The 13,409-nt window shown below is 47.8% G+C and overlaps 35 non-coding genes across 35 annotated transcripts; 30 read left to right on the top strand and 5 right to left on the bottom strand.

Annotated features, from left to right (window-relative positions):
• Positions 1–123: 123 nt before the first annotated feature.
• Positions 124–196, top strand: trnap-ugg (transfer RNA proline (anticodon UGG)). Its single transcript has one exon. It is a non-coding gene; the product is annotated as a tRNA-Pro (tRNA).
• Positions 197–293: 97 nt separating this feature from the next.
• trnai-aau (transfer RNA isoleucine (anticodon AAU)) lies at positions 294–367 on the top strand. The gene has a single exon. It is a non-coding gene; the product is annotated as a tRNA-Ile (tRNA).
• Positions 368–463: 96 nt separating this feature from the next.
• On the top strand, positions 464–536 carry trnaf-gaa (transfer RNA phenylalanine (anticodon GAA)). The gene has a single exon. It is a non-coding gene; the product is annotated as a tRNA-Phe (tRNA).
• Positions 537–672: 136 nt separating this feature from the next.
• Positions 673–744, top strand: trnaq-uug (transfer RNA glutamine (anticodon UUG)). Its single transcript has one exon. It is a non-coding gene; the product is annotated as a tRNA-Gln (tRNA).
• A 114-nt stretch (positions 745–858) lies between these two features.
• Positions 859–930, top strand: trnaq-cug (transfer RNA glutamine (anticodon CUG)). The gene has a single exon. It is a non-coding gene; the product is annotated as a tRNA-Gln (tRNA).
• A 154-nt stretch (positions 931–1,084) lies between these two features.
• On the bottom strand, positions 1,085–1,157 carry trnaa-agc (transfer RNA alanine (anticodon AGC)). The gene has a single exon. It is a non-coding gene; the product is annotated as a tRNA-Ala (tRNA).
• A 529-nt stretch (positions 1,158–1,686) lies between these two features.
• trnap-ugg (transfer RNA proline (anticodon UGG)) lies at positions 1,687–1,759 on the top strand. Its single transcript has one exon. It is a non-coding gene; the product is annotated as a tRNA-Pro (tRNA).
• A 97-nt stretch (positions 1,760–1,856) lies between these two features.
• trnai-aau (transfer RNA isoleucine (anticodon AAU)) lies at positions 1,857–1,930 on the top strand. Its single transcript has one exon. It is a non-coding gene; the product is annotated as a tRNA-Ile (tRNA).
• A 96-nt stretch (positions 1,931–2,026) lies between these two features.
• trnaf-gaa (transfer RNA phenylalanine (anticodon GAA)) lies at positions 2,027–2,099 on the top strand. Its single transcript has one exon. It is a non-coding gene; the product is annotated as a tRNA-Phe (tRNA).
• Positions 2,100–2,235: 136 nt separating this feature from the next.
• Positions 2,236–2,307, top strand: trnaq-uug (transfer RNA glutamine (anticodon UUG)). The gene has a single exon. It is a non-coding gene; the product is annotated as a tRNA-Gln (tRNA).
• Positions 2,308–2,421: 114 nt separating this feature from the next.
• Positions 2,422–2,493, top strand: trnaq-cug (transfer RNA glutamine (anticodon CUG)). Its single transcript has one exon. It is a non-coding gene; the product is annotated as a tRNA-Gln (tRNA).
• Positions 2,494–2,647: 154 nt separating this feature from the next.
• On the bottom strand, positions 2,648–2,720 carry trnaa-agc (transfer RNA alanine (anticodon AGC)). The gene has a single exon. It is a non-coding gene; the product is annotated as a tRNA-Ala (tRNA).
• Positions 2,721–3,245: 525 nt separating this feature from the next.
• On the top strand, positions 3,246–3,317 carry trnap-ugg (transfer RNA proline (anticodon UGG)). The gene has a single exon. It is a non-coding gene; the product is annotated as a tRNA-Pro (tRNA).
• A 97-nt stretch (positions 3,318–3,414) lies between these two features.
• Positions 3,415–3,488, top strand: trnai-aau (transfer RNA isoleucine (anticodon AAU)). The gene has a single exon. It is a non-coding gene; the product is annotated as a tRNA-Ile (tRNA).
• Positions 3,489–3,584: 96 nt separating this feature from the next.
• On the top strand, positions 3,585–3,657 carry trnaf-gaa (transfer RNA phenylalanine (anticodon GAA)). Its single transcript has one exon. It is a non-coding gene; the product is annotated as a tRNA-Phe (tRNA).
• A 136-nt stretch (positions 3,658–3,793) lies between these two features.
• trnaq-uug (transfer RNA glutamine (anticodon UUG)) lies at positions 3,794–3,865 on the top strand. Its single transcript has one exon. It is a non-coding gene; the product is annotated as a tRNA-Gln (tRNA).
• Positions 3,866–3,979: 114 nt separating this feature from the next.
• Positions 3,980–4,051, top strand: trnaq-cug (transfer RNA glutamine (anticodon CUG)). Its single transcript has one exon. It is a non-coding gene; the product is annotated as a tRNA-Gln (tRNA).
• Positions 4,052–4,205: 154 nt separating this feature from the next.
• Positions 4,206–4,278, bottom strand: trnaa-agc (transfer RNA alanine (anticodon AGC)). Its single transcript has one exon. It is a non-coding gene; the product is annotated as a tRNA-Ala (tRNA).
• Positions 4,279–4,807: 529 nt separating this feature from the next.
• On the top strand, positions 4,808–4,879 carry trnap-ugg (transfer RNA proline (anticodon UGG)). The gene has a single exon. It is a non-coding gene; the product is annotated as a tRNA-Pro (tRNA).
• Positions 4,880–4,976: 97 nt separating this feature from the next.
• Positions 4,977–5,050, top strand: trnai-aau (transfer RNA isoleucine (anticodon AAU)). The gene has a single exon. It is a non-coding gene; the product is annotated as a tRNA-Ile (tRNA).
• Positions 5,051–5,146: 96 nt separating this feature from the next.
• trnaf-gaa (transfer RNA phenylalanine (anticodon GAA)) lies at positions 5,147–5,219 on the top strand. The gene has a single exon. It is a non-coding gene; the product is annotated as a tRNA-Phe (tRNA).
• Positions 5,220–5,355: 136 nt separating this feature from the next.
• Positions 5,356–5,427, top strand: trnaq-uug (transfer RNA glutamine (anticodon UUG)). The gene has a single exon. It is a non-coding gene; the product is annotated as a tRNA-Gln (tRNA).
• Positions 5,428–5,541: 114 nt separating this feature from the next.
• trnaq-cug (transfer RNA glutamine (anticodon CUG)) lies at positions 5,542–5,613 on the top strand. Its single transcript has one exon. It is a non-coding gene; the product is annotated as a tRNA-Gln (tRNA).
• A 154-nt stretch (positions 5,614–5,767) lies between these two features.
• trnaa-agc (transfer RNA alanine (anticodon AGC)) lies at positions 5,768–5,840 on the bottom strand. The gene has a single exon. It is a non-coding gene; the product is annotated as a tRNA-Ala (tRNA).
• Positions 5,841–6,365: 525 nt separating this feature from the next.
• On the top strand, positions 6,366–6,437 carry trnap-ugg (transfer RNA proline (anticodon UGG)). Its single transcript has one exon. It is a non-coding gene; the product is annotated as a tRNA-Pro (tRNA).
• A 97-nt stretch (positions 6,438–6,534) lies between these two features.
• On the top strand, positions 6,535–6,608 carry trnai-aau (transfer RNA isoleucine (anticodon AAU)). Its single transcript has one exon. It is a non-coding gene; the product is annotated as a tRNA-Ile (tRNA).
• Positions 6,609–6,704: 96 nt separating this feature from the next.
• Positions 6,705–6,777, top strand: trnaf-gaa (transfer RNA phenylalanine (anticodon GAA)). The gene has a single exon. It is a non-coding gene; the product is annotated as a tRNA-Phe (tRNA).
• Positions 6,778–6,913: 136 nt separating this feature from the next.
• Positions 6,914–6,985, top strand: trnaq-uug (transfer RNA glutamine (anticodon UUG)). The gene has a single exon. It is a non-coding gene; the product is annotated as a tRNA-Gln (tRNA).
• Positions 6,986–7,099: 114 nt separating this feature from the next.
• On the top strand, positions 7,100–7,171 carry trnaq-cug (transfer RNA glutamine (anticodon CUG)). The gene has a single exon. It is a non-coding gene; the product is annotated as a tRNA-Gln (tRNA).
• A 154-nt stretch (positions 7,172–7,325) lies between these two features.
• On the bottom strand, positions 7,326–7,398 carry trnaa-agc (transfer RNA alanine (anticodon AGC)). Its single transcript has one exon. It is a non-coding gene; the product is annotated as a tRNA-Ala (tRNA).
• A 529-nt stretch (positions 7,399–7,927) lies between these two features.
• Positions 7,928–8,000, top strand: trnap-ugg (transfer RNA proline (anticodon UGG)). The gene has a single exon. It is a non-coding gene; the product is annotated as a tRNA-Pro (tRNA).
• A 97-nt stretch (positions 8,001–8,097) lies between these two features.
• Positions 8,098–8,171, top strand: trnai-aau (transfer RNA isoleucine (anticodon AAU)). The gene has a single exon. It is a non-coding gene; the product is annotated as a tRNA-Ile (tRNA).
• Positions 8,172–8,267: 96 nt separating this feature from the next.
• trnaf-gaa (transfer RNA phenylalanine (anticodon GAA)) lies at positions 8,268–8,340 on the top strand. The gene has a single exon. It is a non-coding gene; the product is annotated as a tRNA-Phe (tRNA).
• A 136-nt stretch (positions 8,341–8,476) lies between these two features.
• On the top strand, positions 8,477–8,548 carry trnaq-uug (transfer RNA glutamine (anticodon UUG)). The gene has a single exon. It is a non-coding gene; the product is annotated as a tRNA-Gln (tRNA).
• Positions 8,549–8,662: 114 nt separating this feature from the next.
• On the top strand, positions 8,663–8,734 carry trnaq-cug (transfer RNA glutamine (anticodon CUG)). Its single transcript has one exon. It is a non-coding gene; the product is annotated as a tRNA-Gln (tRNA).
• Positions 8,735–13,409: the final 4,675 nt, after the last annotated feature.

The raw sequence follows: 13,409 nt of genomic DNA, 5'->3' as shown, positions 1-13,409 counted from the left end.
ACGTTTCTCAGAAATCGAGGTGCTTTTTGCCACAAGCGCAGACTTCCGGATGCTCCCTGCATTCAAAGCCACGTGAAGAGCGTCGCTCGAGGGCAGGCGGCGGTGCGCCAGCTGCGTGAGCGTGGCTCGTTGGTCTAGGGGTATGATTCTCGCTTTGGGTGCGAGAGGTCCCGGGTTCAAAATCCCGGACGAGCCCATGGTCAGGCTTGGTCCTGAAGCTTTTCTGCCTGCTAAGGGGCCCACGAGCAGTCAGTAAATTTTGGGGAAATTGGGCAGACGTCTGGCCGGAGCCAGGCCGGTTAGCTCAGTTGGTTAGAGCGTGGTGCTAATAACGCCAAGGTCGCGGGTTCGATCCCCGTACGGGCCAACGTCTTTTGTTCTCTGTTAGCTCGTCTCTGCTCTTCTCTCAAAGCGACGGGTGGTGTCACGTAAACCCCTGCAGACCAAACCCTAGGGGGATGTGGCCGAAATAGCTCAGTTGGGAGAGCGTTAGACTGAAGATCTAAAGGTCCTTGGTTCAATTCCGGGTTTCGGCAGATGCAGCTTTCTTTTGTCTTTTGGTCGAGGGTGGCCAGTGACCAAAACTCACTGGGATACAACCCCTCGCTCTGACTGGTTCCCCCTAGCCGCAACACTATCTACCTCCAGGTCAGCTGTCAAAGCGGCGCTCGTGGTTCCATGGTGTAACGGTTAGCACTCTGGACTTTGAATCCAGCGATCCGAGTTCAAATCTCGGTGGAACCTACGTGCCTTCTTGCGGCAGATAAAAACAAAAAAGGCTCAACTTTATTTTTGTTGCTGGTGAGCCGTAAGCGACTTCTTCTTTGCTTTCCTCTGAGCAGCGGCCTCTCTCGTCAAGGTTCCATGGTGTAATGATTAGCACTCTGGACTCTGAATCCAGCGATCCGAGTTCAAATCTCGGTGGGACCTGCTTTTGCCACGAATGTGCGCAGGGCCCGTTCTGAGAAATCCTTTTGACAGCAGTGGGCCCCAAAGGCTCACGCAACTGCGAGGGTACGTTTCGCACCGCAAAAAGCGCAGTCTGTCTCCTTGGGGACGTGCTCGTAAAAGGTCAGGAGCCCTTTGGAGAATGCGGGCATCGATCCCGCTACCTCTCGCATGCTAAGCGAGCGCTCTACCATTTGAGCTAATTCCCCTGGCCGCAGAAGGCAGAATCTTCTCCCTGTTAGGTCCACCACCATTATTGAATCCATTCAAAGGCCCACTTTCATTCCTTTGCCTTTGACCTTGTCTCGAGGTGTGTCATTTCTTCCATTGCAGTTAATTTTTTCTTTCTTTTGTTGTTGCTATTTGTCTTCTTTGCTTTTGGTTATTATGATCGCCGCCAACTTGTTTGTTTTTAGACTCATTTCTTCTAATGCTTGCTTGTTTCATTCAGTGTTTTTAATGTTGTTTTTTGGGCTTTCTTGTTGTTGTTGCTTTATTACAAACGATCCACTTGGCTTTCACAAGATTGTGATCCTGTATCAGAAGTGACTGTTGCGGTCAAGTAAGTCTGCACCCCTGAGGACCGTAACAGGGTGAGTAGAGCAGGGCAGAAACACGTTTCTCAGAAATCGAGGTGCTTTTTGCCACAAGCGCAGACTTCCGGATGCTCCCTGCATTCAAAGCCACGTGAAGAGCGTCGCTCGAGGGCAGGCGGCGGTGCGCCAGCTGCGTGAGCGTGGCTCGTTGGTCTAGGGGTATGATTCTCGCTTTGGGTGCGAGAGGTCCCGGGTTCAAAATCCCGGACGAGCCCGTGGTCAGGCTTGGTCCTGAAGCTTTTCTGCCTGCTAAGGGGCCCACGAGCAGTCAGTAAATTTTGGGGAAATTGGGCAGACGTCTGGCCGGAGCCAGGCCGGTTAGCTCAGTTGGTTAGAGCGTGGTGCTAATAACGCCAAGGTCGCGGGTTCGATCCCCGTACGGGCCAACGTCTTTTGTTCTCTGTTAGCTCGTCTCTGCTCTTCTCTCAAAGCGACGGGTGGTGTCACGTAAACCCCTGCAGACCAAACCCTAGGGGGATGTGGCCGAAATGGCTCAGTTGGGAGAGCGTTAGACTGAAGATCTAAAGGTCCCTGGTTCAATCCCGGGTTTCGGCAGATGCAGCTTTCTTTTGTCTTTTGGTCGAGGGTGGCCAGTGACCAAAACTCACTGGGATACAACCCCTCGCTCTGACTGGTTCCCCCTAGCCGCAACACTATCTACCTCCAGGTCAGCTGTCAAAGAGGCGCTCGTGGTTCCATGGTGTAACGGTTAGCACTCTGGACTTTGAATCCAGCGATCCGAGTTCAAATCTCGGTGGAACCTACGTGCCTTCTTGCGGCAGATAAAAACAAAAAAGGCTCAACTTTATTTTTGTTGCTGGTGAGCCGTAAGCGACTTCTTCTTTGCTTTCCTCTGAGCAGCGGCCTCTCTCGTCAAGGTTCCATGGTGTAATGGTTAGCACTCTGGACTCTGAATCCAGCGATCCGAGTTCAAATCTCGGTGGGACCTGCTTTTGCCACGAATGTGCGCAGGGCCCGTTCTGAGAAATCCTTTTGACAGCAGTGGGACCCAAAGGCTCACGCAACTGCGAGGGTACGTTTCGCACCGCAAAAAGCGCAGTCTGTCTCCTTGGGGACGTGCGCGTAAAAGGGCAGGAGCCCTTTGGAGAATGCGGGCATCGATCCCGCTACCTCTCGCATGCTAAGCGAGCACTCTACCATTTGAGCTAATTCCCCTGGCCACAGCAGAATCTTCTCCCTGTTAGGTCCACCACCATTATTGAATCCATTCAAAGGCCCACTTTCATTCCTTTGCCTTTGACCTTGTCTCGAGGTGTGTCATTTCTTCCATTGCAGTTAATTTTTTCTTTCTTTTGTTGTTGCTATTTGTCTTCTTTGCTTTTGGTTATTATGATCGCCGCCAACTTGTTTGTTTTTAGACTCATTTCTTCTAATGCTTGCTTGTTTCATTCAGTGTTTTTAATGTTGTTTTTTGGGCTTTCTTGTTGTTGTTGCTTTATTACAAACGATCCACTTGGCTTTCACAAGATTGTGATCCTGTATCAGAAGTGACTGTTGCGGTCAAGTAAGTCTGCACCCCTGAGGACCGTAACAGGGTGAGTAGAGCAGGGCAGAAACAAGTTTCTCAGAAATCGAGGTGCTTTTTGCCACAAGCGCAGACTTCCGGATGCTCCCTGCATTCAAAGCCACGTGAAGAGCGTCGCTCGAGGGCAGGCGGCGGTGCGCCAGCTGCGTGAGCGTGGCTCGTTGGTCTAGGGGTATGATTCTCGCTTTGGGTGCGAGAGGTCCCGGGTTCAAATCCCGGACGAGCCCGTGGTCAGGCTTGGTCCTGAAGCTTTTCTGCCTGCTAAGGGGCCCACGAGCAGTCAGCAAATTTTGGGGAAATTGGGCAGACGTCTGTCCGGAGCCAGGCCGGTTAGCTCAGTTGGTTAGAGCGTGGTGCTAATAACGCCAAGGTCGCGGGTTCGATCCCCGTACGGGCCAACGTCTTTTGTTCTCTGTTAGCTCGTCTCTGCTCTTCTCTCAAAGCGACGGGTGGTGTCACGTAAACCCCTGCAGACCAAACCCTAGGGGGATGTGGCTGAAATAGCTCATTTGGGAGAGCGTTAGACTGAAGATCTAAAGGTCCCTGGTTCAATCCCGGGTTTCGGCAGATGCAGCTTTCTTTTGTCTTTTGGTCGAGGGTGGCCAGTGACCAAAACTCACTGGGATACAACCCCTCGCTCTGACTGGTTCCCCCTAGCCGCAACACTATCTACCTCCAGGTCAGCTGTCAAAGAGGCGCTCGTGGTTCCATGGTGTAACGGTTAGCACTCTGGACTTTGAATCCAGCGATCCGAGTTCAAATCTCGGTGGAACCTACGTGCCTTCTTGCGGCAGATAAAAACAAAAAAGGCTCAACTTTATTTTTGTTGCTGGTGAGCCGTAAGCGACTTCTTCTTTGCTTTCCTCTGAGCAGCGGCCTCTCTCGTCAAGGTTCCATGGTGTAATGATTAGCACTCTGGACTCTGAATCCAGCGATCCGAGTTCAAATCTCGGTGGGACCTGCTTTTGCCACGAATGTGCGCAGGGCCCGTTCTGAGAAATCCTTTTGACAGCAGTGGGCCCCATAGGCTCACGCAACTGCGAGGGTACGTTTCGCACCGCAAAAAGCGCAGTCTGTCTCCTTGGGGACGTGCTCGTAAAAGGTCAGGAGCCCTTTGGAGAATGCGGGCATCGATCCCGCTACCTCTCGCATGCTAAGCGAGCGCTCTACCATTTGAGCTAATTCCCCTGGCCGCAGAAGGCAGAATCTTCTCCCTGTTAGGTCCACCACCATTATTGAATCCATTCAAAGGCCCACTTTCATTCCTTTGCCTTTGACCTTGTCTCGAGGTGTGTCATTTCTTCCATTGCAGTTAATTTTTTCTTTCTTTTGTTGTTGCTATTTGTCTTCTTTGCTTTTGGTTATTATGATCGCCGCCAACTTGTTTGTTTTTAGACTCATTTCTTCTAATGCTTGCTTGTTTCATTCAGTGTTTTTAATGTTGTTTTTTGGGCTTTCTTGTTGTTGTTGCTTTATTACAAACGATCCACTTGGCTTTCACAAGATTGTGATCCTGTATCAGAAGTGACTGTTGCGGTCAAGTAAGTCTGCACCCCTGAGGACCGTAACAGGGTGAGTAGAGCAGGGCAGAAACAAGTTTCTCAGAAATCGAGGTGCTTTTTGCCACAAGCGCAGACTTCCGGATGCTCCCTGCATTCAAAGCCACGTGAAGAGCGTCGCTCGAGGGCAGGCGGCGGTGCGCCAGCTGCGTGAGCGTGGCTCGTTGGTCTAGGGGTATGATTCTCGCTTTGGGTGCGAGAGGTCCCGGGTTCAAATCCCGGACGAGCCCGTGGTCAGGCTTGGTCCTGAAGCTTTTCTGCCTGCTAAGGGGCCCACGAGCAGTCAGCAAATTTTGGGGAAATTGGGCAGACGTCTGGCCGGAGCCAGGCCGGTTAGCTCAGTTGGTTAGAGCGTGGTGCTAATAACGCCAAGGTCGCGGGTTCGATCCCCGTACGGGCCAACGTCTTTTGTTCTCTGTTAGCTCGTCTCTGCTCTTCTCTCAAAGCGACGGGTGGTGTCACGTAAACCCCTGCAGACCAAACCCTACGGGGATGTGGCCGAAATAGCTCAGTTGGGAGAGCGTTAGACTGAAGATCTAAAGGTCCCTGGTTCAATCCCGGGTTTCGGCAGATGCAGCTTTCTTTTGTCTTTTGGTCGAGGGTGGCCAGTGACCAAAACTCACTGGGATACAACCCCTCGCTCTGACTGGTTCCCCCTAGCCGCAACACTATCTACCTCCAGGTCAGCTGTCAAAGAGGCGCTCGTGGTTCCATGGTGTAACGGTTAGCACTCTGGACTTTGAATCCAGCGATCCGAGTTCAAATCTCGGTGGAACCTACGTGCCTTCTTGCGGCAGATAAAAACAAAAAAGGCTCAACTTTATTTTTGTTGCTGGTGAGCCGTAAGCGACTTCTTCTTTGCTTTCCTCTGAGCAGCAGCCTCTCTCGTCAAGGTTCCATGGTGTAATGGTTAGCACTCTGGACTCTGAATCCAGCGATCCGAGTTCAAATCTCGGTGGGACCTGCTTTTGCCACGAATGTGCGCAGGGCCCGTTCTGAGAAATCCTTTTGACAGCAGTGGGACCCAAAGGCTCACGCAACTGCGAGGGTACGTTTCGCACCGCAAAAAGCGCAGTCTGTCTCCTTGGGGACGTGCGCGTAAAAGGGCAGGAGCCCTTTGGAGAATGCGGGCATCGATCCCGCTACCTCTCGCATGCTAAGCGAGCACTCTACCATTTGAGCTAATTCCCCTGGCCACAGCAGAATCTTCTCCCTGTTAGGTCCACCACCATTATTGAATCCATTCAAAGGCCCACTTTCATTCCTTTGCCTTTGACCTTGTCTCGAGGTGTGTCATTTCTTCCATTGCAGTTAATTTTTTCTTTCTTTTGTTGTTGCTATTTGTCTTCTTTGCTTTTGGTTATTATGATCGCCGCCAACTTGTTTGTTTTTAGACTCATTTCTTCTAATGCTTGCTTGTTTCATTCAGTGTTTTTAATGTTGTTTTTTGGGCTTTCTTGTTGTTGTTGCTTTATTACAAACGATCCACTTGGCTTTCACAAGATTGTGATCCTGTATCAGAAGTGACTGTTGCGGTCAAGTAAGTCTGCACCCCTGAGGACCGTAACAGGGTGAGTAGAGCAGGGCAGAAACAAGTTTCTCAGAAATCGAGGTGCTTTTTGCCACAAGCGCAGACTTCCGGATGCTCCCTGCATTCAAAGCCACGTGAAGAGCGTCGCTCGAGGGCAGGCGGCGGTGCGCCAGCTGCGTGAGCGTGGCTCGTTGGTCTAGGGGTATGATTCTCGCTTTGGGTGCGAGAGGTCCCGGGTTCAAATCCCGGACGAGCCCGTGGTCAGGCTTGGTCCTGAAGCTTTTCTGCCTGCTAAGGGGCCCACGAGCAGTCAGCAAATTTTGGGGAAATTGGGCAGACGTCTGTCCGGAGCCAGGCCGGTTAGCTCAGTTGGTTAGAGCGTGGTGCTAATAACGCCAAGGTCGCGGGTTCGATCCCCGTACGGGCCAACGTCTTTTGTTCTCTGTTAGCTCGTCTCTGCTCTTCTCTCAAAGCGACGGGTGGTGTCACGTAAACCCCTGCAGACCAAACCCTAGGGGGATGTGGCTGAAATAGCTCATTTGGGAGAGCGTTAGACTGAAGATCTAAAGGTCCCTGGTTCAATCCCGGGTTTCGGCAGATGCAGCTTTCTTTTGTCTTTTGGTCGAGGGTGGCCAGTGACCAAAACTCACTGGGATACAACCCCTCGCTCTGACTGGTTCCCCCTAGCCGCAACACTATCTACCTCCAGGTCAGCTGTCAAAGAGGCGCTCGTGGTTCCATGGTGTAACGGTCAGCACTCTGGACTTTGAATCCAGCGATCCGAGTTCAAATCTCGGTGGAACCTACGTGCCTTCTTGCGGCAGATAAAAACAAAAAAGGCTCAACTTTATTTTTGTTGCTGGTGAGCCGTAAGCGACTTCTTCTTTGCTTTCCTCTGAGCAGCGGCCTCTCTCGTCAAGGTTCCATGGTGTAATGATTAGCACTCTGGACTCTGAATCCAGCGATCCGAGTTCAAATCTCGGTGGGACCTGCTTTTGCCACGAATGTGCGCAGGGCCCGTTCTGAGAAATCCTTTTGACAGCAGTGGGCCCCAAAGGCTCACGCAACTGCGAGGGTACGTTTCGCACCGCAAAAAGCGCAGTCTGTCTCCTTGGGGACGTGCTCGTAAAAGGTCAGGAGCCCTTTGAAGAATGCGGGCATCGATCCCGCTACCTCTCGCATGCTAAGCGAGCGCTCTACCATTTGAGCTAATTCCCCTGGCCGCAGAAGGCAGAATCTTCTCCCTGTTAGGTCCACCACCATTATTGAATCCATTCAAAGGCCCACTTTCATTCCTTTGCCTTTGACCTTGTCTCGAGGTGTGTCATTTCTTCCATTGCAGTTAATTTTTTCTTTCTTTTGTTGTTGCTATTTGTCTTCTTTGCTTTTGGTTATTATGATCGCCGCCAACTTGTTTGTTTTTAGACTCATTTCTTCTAATGCTTGCTTGTTTCATTCAGTGTTTTTAATGTTGTTTTTTGGGCTTTCTTGTTGTTGTTGCTTTATTACAAACGATCCACTTGGCTTTCACAAGATTGTGATCCTGTATCAGAAGTGACTGTTGCGGTCAAGTAAGTCTGCACCCCTGAGGACGGTAACAGGGTGAGTAGAGCAGGGCAGAAACACGTTTCTCAGAAATCGAGGTGCTTTTTGCCACAAGCGCAGACTTCCGGATGCTCCCTGCATTCAAAGCCACGTGAAGAGCGTCGCTCGAGGGCAGGCGGCGGTGCGCCAGCTGCGTGAGCGTGGCTCGTTGGTCTAGGGGTATGATTCTCGCTTTGGGTGCGAGAGGTCCCGGGTTCAAAATCCCGGACGAGCCCGTGGTCAGGCTTGGTCCTGAAGCTTTTCTGCCTGCTAAGGGGCCCACGAGCAGTCAGTAAATTTTGGGGAAATTGGGCAGACGTCTGGCCGGAGCCAGGCCGGTTAGCTCAGTTGGTTAGAGCGTGGTGCTAATAACGCCAAGGTCGCGGGTTCGATCCCCGTACGGGCCAACGTCTTTTGTTCTCTGTTAGCTCGTCTCTGCTCTTCTCTCAAAGCGACGGGTGGTGTCACGTAAACCCCTGCAGACCAAACCCTAGGGGGATGTGGCCGAAATAGCTCAGTTGGGAGAGCGTTAGACTGAAGATCTAAAGGTCCCTGGTTCAATCCCGGGTTTCGGCAGATGCAGCTTTCTTTTGTCTTTTGGTCGAGGGTGGCCAGTGACCAAAACTCACTGGGATACAACCCCTCGCTCTGACTGGTTCCCCCTAGCCGCAACACTATCTACCTCCAGGTCAGCTGTCAAAGAGGCGCTCGTGGTTCCATGGTGTAACGGTTAGCACTCTGGACTTTGAATCCAGCGATCCGAGTTCAAATCTCGGTGGAACCTACGTGCCTTCTTGCGGCAGATAAAAACAAAAAAGGCTCAACTTTATTTTTGTTGCTGGTGAGCCGTAAGCGACTTCTTCTTTGCTTTCCTCTGAGCAGCGGCCTCTCTCGTCAAGGTTCCATGGTGTAATGGTTAGCACTCTGGACTCTGAATCCAGCGATCCGAGTTCAAATCTCGGTGGGACCTGCTTTTGCCACGAATGTGCGCAGGGCCCGTTCTGAGAAATCCTTTTGACAGCAGTGGGACCCAAAGGCTCACGCAACTGCGAGGGTACGTTTCGCACCGCAAAAAGCGCAGTCTGTCTCCTTGGGGACGTGCGCGTAAAAGGGCAGGAGCCCTTTGGAGAATGCGGGCATCGATCCCGCTACCTCTCGCATGCGCCTACTGCATCCCACCGATTGAGCCAAAGTAAGCCCAAAGTAAGCCCACATGAGCCAATCGCGTTTCTTTCCTGGGCTTACTTTTGACCAATCACGTTTCTCTCCTGGGCTTACTTTTGACCAATCACGTTTCTCTCCTGGGCTTACTTTTGACCAATCACGTTTCTCTCCTGGGCTTACTTTTGACCAATCGCGTTTCTCTCTGGGGCTTACTTTTGATCAATCGCGTTTCTCTCCCGTGGCTCACTTTTGACCAATCGCGTTACTCTCCCGTGGCTCACTTTTGACCAATCGCTGCGACCGTTTATTATTGTCATCGATCTTTGCAATAGGTAAGGCTAAGGTGTACTTCATTTTTAAATATAATTTAATATCGTTATTTGTTCATAAATAGTGTGTATTTTTGGAAAATAGAACGTGCCAATGCATGTATAGCACACGTTTTCTGAAGTATTTGCGAATCTGTAACTTTTTAAATGATAAATACAGAACAAAACATGTCGCTACTGATCAGATAGGTTAAAATCATCGACAGTCCTAATTAGCCTACATTACTATGTGTGTATTGTGTGCGAAGAAAAGAATACTAATATTAAAATATTTATTTACTTATATATGTAGAGAGACAGAGAGCTGGGTAACTTACTTACTGTAACTGTAATGACTGTAAGTTAATTCGTTACTAATTCCAAGTTACAAGACAAATTGTAGTTAGTTATTTAAACCATTAACAGTTACATTACACATTTTAGGTAATATAAGTTAGTCAGACTACTTTTACGTTACTTTTAGATTACTTTTGACCTAACTTGTTTATCACATTGATTTAAACAGGGTAATCTTGAAAAAAAGAATAAGAAAATAGATTGTATTTGTTGTTATTAACAACACTAAGTGCATTTAACACATGTTTGTGAAATAACTGCAGGGAGTTAAATAAAAAACTACTAATTAATTAAACCATAAAAATAATAAATTAAAGTAAATCATTTTAAAATCAATTAAAAATGCACAAAAATGATATATATTCTTTTTGTTTACCTGCATGTCTTGTGACCATAACCTCATCAGAGGACCAATGAACATGAAAATGTGATAATTATTAAAATATTCAATTTAAGTATGTTAATTAAATATATTAGTTAAAATGTGTGCATGATAATGTGTTTGAAAGACAAAAGCCTTTGTTGAAGGTGGTTAAAAATATCTACAGTGTGATCTTTCAAATAAAAATGAATGTGTTTATCAGTAGTTGATGCAATGTTGAAACACTTTATGCAAACCTGAAATGATTTTTGTAAATCAGTGGTCAAATGCTGTATCTCCACCTGACTAGTGACTGGTCTTTGTGTGAGTGTCCACAAAACTGGAAGACTTTTTTTTATGAATATAAGCAGTAGGCTGTTTTAGAAAAGAAATTTAAAAGATCAAAAAGAGGAATTAGGAAGTATATATCAGTTAGGAATAATTTAATGTCATTGTGTAAAAAAAAATTAAATTTAAATTAAAATAAAATCATATAATGCATAAAAAAAAGTAACTTTAGTCTGATTCGGAATATTTTAAAATATATATATTTTTTAATCTAAATACAGGTACTTAATTTTTGGATTCTGGTTATGTAATTCAGATGAAATAACATGTAATCAGTTACTACCCAGCTCTGCTTATATATATATTACTTATATTTGGTAATAATACTAGTGACCTCCTCCGAGCCTAGAATTATTACTAGAAGGAAATTTCAGACTTCATATTTGACTTTACATATATTTGTACATTTATCAGATTCCTGTCCATGTTTATTACCACAGTAATATGGTTTATCAAATTATCATTACACACTTAACATACAGGTATCTTTCAGTTTGCTAGAGGTAATAGTCTCTTTCTGATCTTCATTACAGAAAATGTATGCTTACCCCTTTTTTCGCCGCCAATCGGCAACATCGTGCCGGCTCCTCATGGCGCCATCGGAGGAGGCGAAGCGCCTTGAAAATATGGAGTCGGGAAGGGCCAAACCCAAGGAGCAGGTGCTGGCAGAGGCCCGTTCTTTTGTCAGCACAAACGGTGGAGACCCCAGTGACCAGTTTTTAGTACTGGCTCACTGCAAACTTCAGTTTGGGAAGTACCAGGGCCAGAGATTTAGATGGCTCCTGGAAAACTCTCTGGGGTACGCAGTGTATTTGGTGCTCAGCATTTCCAAGGAGACAGCGCAGACAACCCCCCTGTCCGAAAATAAACAGCTCTTCCTACAGTACACTTCTCATATCAGAGAGATGGCTGAAGAAGTGGAGAAGTATGAGAGGAAGCAGGAAATGCAAGCAGAAGCCCGAGCATCTGGAGACCAGGGCTGCTTGATGGTGGAGTTTGGTGACTTCCAGGGCCGGTCCATGAAGGAAGTTTATGAGGACCAAAGCAAGGAGGCCCAAGCCCTCATCAGGTACCTGGTTAAGGCCGATGCCAGGCCAAACACCAACATGGCCATTTTCAAGACATATGTCCTGAAAAGGCAGGCTTCTGCTGTGGGCACCAGTGTACGTCCTGCACGTCCACCTGCAACCTCCAGTGCCTCTGTACCTCCAGCCGCAGCCTCCAGTACCTCTGCACCTCCACCTGCAGCCATCCGAACTGGTGTACAGCGGACCGCCACTGTGAAAGCGCTGTTGGCGCATGGCAAACATTTGTCTCCTTCACAGCTGGCGAAAAAACTCGTGTCACCAGTTAAACACTGTGAGTAGGAGTGTGAATATTACGTTTTCCCTACAGAAATTGTACACGTATTCATTTATTGTTATGGCAAACCTGTCCACTTGCTGTTTCCAGATCCATTAGTGCAGTCTACTTTACCTTCTCCAGCAGCAGAAACTTTGGCCCGAAGACAGCTTTTCGCTACAGGTAAGTAAGCACCACCTTACATACACTTGTCTCTGTGTATTGTTCACAGTAATAGTTCTAACATTTGTGCTCCAGGCACTTCCGTTTCCACTGCTGAAGATGATGATGAGGAGCTGGTATTTGCTGCATCACAATGTGAAGCACAGCTGAATACAGGTGTGGCATATGACACCAATACAAATGCTATAAGAATGTTTTGTGAAAACACAATGTGAACCATTATTTAAAAAAACTAAAATCAACATTTGTAAATATTTTTTGTTTACAATACAGAATTATGTCACATCATGCCTCAAGCGGGATTTGAGTGCACTTCTTCAAAACGTTAAGGATGTCCAAAGGTGTCAGTGTATTTATTTGCGTTTCTAAACTTACCCGTTGTTAAACAATCACTAGATAACTTTCTCACACTGCTTGCTCTTCTCGCTCACTCACTCTTTAGCTCCCCCTGAGCAGACAGGATGGTGGAGAGTCATTGTTCTAATCTAATGATAAGGACGGTTTTTCCTTATTGTATATGTGTGCATGCTTCATGTCTGTGCGCACCATTACTGAATTCATCACACCTCATTTTCCTTACTCAATCACATCTGATCCTCATTCTCAAAGAACTTTACTAATTCCATTTTTCTTACATCAATAAAGTGTACACTGTGTTCTTTGCTTCTTAACACTAGTACCATTTTCTTCACTGTTATGCCTAAATATAAGCATAACGATTATTAACACTCCTCCAAAATTACTGCTTCGTAGGCTGCTTGTGGGCTGCTTTTCTGGCGTATTACTATCAAATCCAACGGTCATACTTATATTGTTTTTGTTACTGTTTACTCAGAGTCCTGTGCCGGTCCGTCTCCATTGGCGGAAACAGCAAAAACACCAGATCCTCCACATCATCAGCCACCAGCTGAGCTCCCAGGCCACTGGAAAGATCATCTTCCACATTTCCAGCATGAGTGGATCCGGAACACACTATTTAAGGCCAACCCACGAACCGGCAAGCCAGAACTAGTGTCCCAGCTGAAGCTTTGGTGGTATCCTCCTCAGCCCCCTTTAATTAACAGTCAGCCACCCGCCTCACCAGACCTCTTCTTCTGTCGGCCCCTTTTCTTGTGGATGCCGCTGAAGATGTGGTTATTTCCTCTTGTCTGTGTTCGCCCAGACTGTGGTAAGCACAGGCTAACAGCAGCAGGACTTTACCGCACCGTGCGCAAGGTTTTGGACATCGACGGGTGGTATGACCTTGCCACTGAGTATCTGGAGTGCAAAGGCTGCAAAAAGAAGTATCCTGCCTGGTCCGAGGACATCTTAGGGCAGCTGGATATGGGCCACCGCAGTCAGTTTCCAGCTTTGCTGACATACAGGTAATTCATAATGACAATCATTCATTATTAGGCTCTTTTATCTTGTGTGTTTTTTTCTACAACCAAAGCATTTGCATGATTATATTGTTGTTTCCTTAGATACTCATGTGACAACCGGGTGCTGAGGATGATGAGGGAGAGGACACTGGGCAACAGTGTGACTCAGCTGTACAAGAAGCTGACGGAACAGCACAGTGAGGCATGGACACAGCGTGTTCT

The sequence above is a fragment of the Garra rufa genome, unplaced genomic scaffold (assembly GCF_049309525.1).
Source record: "Garra rufa unplaced genomic scaffold, GarRuf1.0 hap1_unplaced_169, whole genome shotgun sequence".
NCBI classification, from domain to species: domain Eukaryota; kingdom Metazoa; phylum Chordata; class Actinopteri; order Cypriniformes; family Cyprinidae; genus Garra; species Garra rufa.
Note: the sequence above shows the minus strand (reverse complement) of the source record. Positions and strands in the feature narration are given on the sequence as shown.